Source organism: Rhagoletis pomonella, unplaced genomic scaffold (genome assembly GCF_013731165.1).
Source record: "Rhagoletis pomonella isolate Grant_MI unplaced genomic scaffold, Rhpom_1.0 Rhpom_scaffold_00001, whole genome shotgun sequence".
NCBI lineage: Eukaryota > Metazoa > Arthropoda > Insecta > Diptera > Tephritidae > Rhagoletis > Rhagoletis pomonella.
The window spans coordinates 90820150-90824480 of NW_023458555.1; the positions used below are offsets into that span (position 1 = coordinate 90820150).

At 39.5% G+C, this 4331-nt stretch overlaps 1 long non-coding RNA gene across 1 annotated transcript; it reads left to right on the forward strand.

Moving 5' to 3' along the window:
* Positions 1-351, forward strand: LOC118748735. The gene is made up of 2 exons (XR_004994081.1): positions 1-37; positions 100-351. It is a non-coding gene; the product is annotated as an uncharacterized LOC118748735 (long non-coding RNA).
* The last annotated feature ends 3980 nt before the right edge of the window (positions 352-4331 follow it).

The window sequence follows — 4331 nt, forward strand, 5'->3', positions numbered from 1 at the left end:
CTTTACCGATATGGACTTACGAGGTATCAGTGGAAAGGTACTTTCTCACCTTTTTTATTTCTTTGCAAAACAAACTTATTCACGTTCCAAAATTTTCAGGCAGAGTATATGTCAGACCGCAACGGAGTACAGAGCCGCAAGTAGTCAAAAGCAAAGAAAGTGTCGATACATTGTCAGCGAACTAAAGCAGATAAGAGAAAAATCAAGAAACCACCAAACATAACATAGGGATGACGAAAAAACATCGATACATCGAAAATTTTCCACACGATGTATAAATAGCAGAGACCATAACGATTATAAGAAATAAAATTAAATATTGCTCAATAATTATTACTGAACAGAGGAAAAGTTGTTTTCATCTCGCGGGACGATTATATCAAGAAGAATATTATTTACGTCATCTCATAATAATTAAATAGGATATTTATTTTTTTTCGTCTCTCGGTACGTTTATTTCAAGACGAATATTATTTACGTCTTCTTATAATAATTATATCGGCTTTTTATTTTTTTTTTTTGTCTCTCGGGACCTTTATTTCAAGACGCACATTATTTACGTCTTCTCATTATAATTATATGGGCTTTTTTGTTTTCGTCTCTCGGGACGTTTATTTCAAGACGAATATTATTTACGTCTTCTCATAATAATTATATGGACTTTTTTATTTTTTTCGTCTCTCGGGACGTTTATTTCAAGACGAATATTATTTACGTCTTCTCATAATAATTATATGGGCTTTTATTTTTTTTTCGTCTCTCTGGACGTTTATGTTGAAAGTCAATGCCAAATATTTCTCTAAGTGTATTTTTCCATTACTTCCAAAATGTATGAACTACTTCCAATACTAGCTATCGGCTCGAAAGGTCACTTTGTTCAAAAGGCTTATGTCGTTAAAACTTCAGGAAGGTGCCAATGTGTCCGCGCATAGTAGAAATGCTTGCCCAGGTTGGCACAAATTTGACAGACGAGATTTTGTGCATAATTTTGTTATCCAGCTTACCTGAGGCTTACGACAATTTTGTAGTGGCAATAGAAGCACGCGAGTCATTCCCAGCGTTAAGCACATTAAAAGTCAAATTAATAGAAGAAGGGGAGCGACGTATGGAAAAGGTAGATGCGAATCTCAGCAACGGTAACCTGGCGTATTTTGCTGGAAGGTCAAAGAAGTCGAATGAACAAAACGGCAATGTCAACAATATCAAAAAGAAAAGTGTAAAGTGCTACAACTGCGGTATGCGGGGATACTTCGCTTCAGAATGCAAAACGAAAATAACGGGACAGTAGAGAGCTTGAGAAGTCGAAAGACTTCAAATTGTCGATGTTAGTTGGAGCAGCAACAGCAAATGGTTCCGCATTAACGTGGAAGTCTTGGTGTTTGGACAGTGGAGCAACAACACACATGTGCTGTGAGAGGCAGTTCTTTACCTTTTTATCTCCTATTGCTGAAAAAGTTTGGCTCGTCGATAACAATACAGTCGAGGCTTGCGGTCGCGGTAACATACGCATAAAGGTTGGCTCAATGACATTGACAGCAGAAAACGTGCTTTACATACCAGCTCTCCAACATAATTTTTTGGCCGTTGGACGAATTACTTCAGGTAAAAGCGCAGTGCAGTTCTTCGAATCGGGCGCTATAATTAAAAATTAAAGTGGACTTGTTCAAATAAGAGCTCAGAGAAAAAACGATCTTTACGTGTTTGAGTGGCGAGTAGGTGACGAAAACAAGTGCAATTTTGCCAATAATAAAGAGAATAACGTAATGAGATGGCATAACCGGTTTGGACATATGAATTTTACAGCTTTAAGACAAATGGCAAACGAGAACATTGTGCTCGGACTTAAACTGAATGAAGCCATAAAATCTGTGTGAAGCCATTTGTATCATCCGAGAAGAAATCAAATAAACTATTAGAAATTATCCACAGTGATGTCTGTGGTCCTATGAACAATAAATCCTTTTCGGGCTACCAATACTTTGTCAGGTTTATAGATGATAAGTCGCGATACATACATGTTACTTTATTAAAAAATAAGTCGGACGTTTTTGCGGCTTTTAAGTCATTCAAAGTAAATGCGGAGCGCGAAACCGAATCGAAAATTAAGATTTTACGCAGCGATAACGGGCGCGAGTACTTGAACCAGGCGTTTGATAGTTATTTAAACGAAAATGGCATAAAGAGGCAGACAAGTGTGCCATATACGCCGCAACAGAACGGCATTGCTGAAAGAGCGAACAGAACCCTGGTTGAAATGGCAAGAAGTATGCTGGTGTACTCCGGATTGGATGAAGCATTTTGGGCGGAAGCCATCACAACGGCAGCATACATACGCAACAGGTCGGTTACTAAAGCTCTTGTAAATAAAACACCATTTGAAGTCTGGAGCAATAGAAAGCCTTCAGTGTCACACTTCAGAATATTTGGTTCTCCAGCCATAGCTCTGGATACAACAGAGAAGCACAAATTTAGGGCTAAGGGAAAAGAGATGTTTTTCGTTGGCTATTCAGAGCAGTCTAAAGCGTATCGTTTAGTAGATAAAACCACTAAGAAAGTTGTTGTTAATAGAGACGTTATTTTTCTCGAAGACATGATGAAGACTTCATCTGATTTTGTAAATTTAGAAGCTGAGCCGCAACAACAGTGTGAAGGCAGACCGTGTGACGATGAAACACGCATAGTAAAAGCGGAAGACGTTTTAAGCCCCAGTGACGCTTCGGATGATGACGTGTTTCTCAAAGATAAAGCAAAAGCACCAGGCAGGCCTAGATTAGAAAGGACAGGTAAACCGGGTCGTCCAAGAAAGCGTTTCAATACAGTAGGAGATTTAAAGCAAAAATATGTCGCCAAACCGGAAACGGTGAACGAAGCGTTGAATGGCGAAGATGCTGACAAATAGTGAGAGTCAATGAAGGAGGAGTACAAAGCGTTAGTTGCAAATTGTACTTGGTCTTTAGTTGAGTTGTCAAAGGGTCACAAAGCGATCGGATGTCGTTGGGTTTTTAATGTAAAGCGTAACAAAAATGGTGATGTTGAAAGACTAAAATCCCGGCTAGTAGCAAAGGGGTGTAGCCAAATTCAAGGTGTAGACTTCAACGAGACATTTTCTCCGGTGGTCCGATACGCCACGATCAGATTAATTATTGCACTAGCGACAGAATATAATATGTACCTCGACCAAATGGACGTTTCAACGGCGTATTTAAATGGTGAGCTGAATGAGACAGTTTATATGCAACAGCCAGAGGGTTTTATCAGCGACGAGCATCCACATCATGTGTTAAAGCTGCACAAGGCTCTTTACGGGCTAAAACAAAGCGGCCGTGAGTGGAATAAGAAACTTGATAGTGCACTTCGTTCAATGGGCTTTAGACCAGGTGAAACCGAACCATGTGTTTATACTAAGCATGGGGAAAAAACGTATAATATCATTGCGGTATACGTTGATGATATATTGTTAGCAAACTCTTCCAGGCAAGAGCTTGACGATATCAAGGTAAAAATTGCCGAATATTTTGATGTGGTAGATGGTGGCCCCCTGAAGCATTTCTTAGGTATGGAAATTGACCGGAAAGGCGCTACGGGTGCTGTAACTGTATGTCAGCGGCAATATATTGAAGCCTTGCTGAAGCAGTATGAGATGGAAAACTGCAGACCAACTACAGTGCCATTACCACCAAATTTCCAAGTAAGTTGTAAAAACGATTCTTGCAGAAAAGTCGATACTACAAAATACCAGTCGTTAGTCGGTGCGCTCATGTATTTGGGATTGTCAACGAGATCAGACATACTAAATTCGGTAGTAAAGCTATCTCAGCGCAATGTTGATCCCCATAGTGAGCATGAGGCATCATTGAAACATATTTTGCGCTATCTGAAAAGTACGGCATCATATAAATTGCACTACGAAAAGACTGGTGCGCTAGTTGAAGGATTCGCCGACGCCGATGGGGCTGGTGACAACACCGACCGAAAATCTTTCATCGCTTCGAATTGTGTATTTTCTTGGCAATCACAAAAACAGAACATCGTGGCACTAAGTAGCACGGAAGCCGAATATGTTAGTTTATCCTCAGCAGCAAAAGAAGCCGAGTATTTACGCAAATTATTATGTGAAATTGGCTTTGAAATGTCTGGACCTATGACAATCAACAGCGATAATTAAAGTGCGCAACACCTCGTCCGAAATCCAACGTACCACGCCAGAAGCAAGCATATCGATGTCAGATACCACCATATTCGAGAGATGTATAAAGCCAACAAAATTGATTTAAATTACATTTCTACTAACAATATGTTTGCTGATTTGTTAACAAAAAATTTGCAAAAAA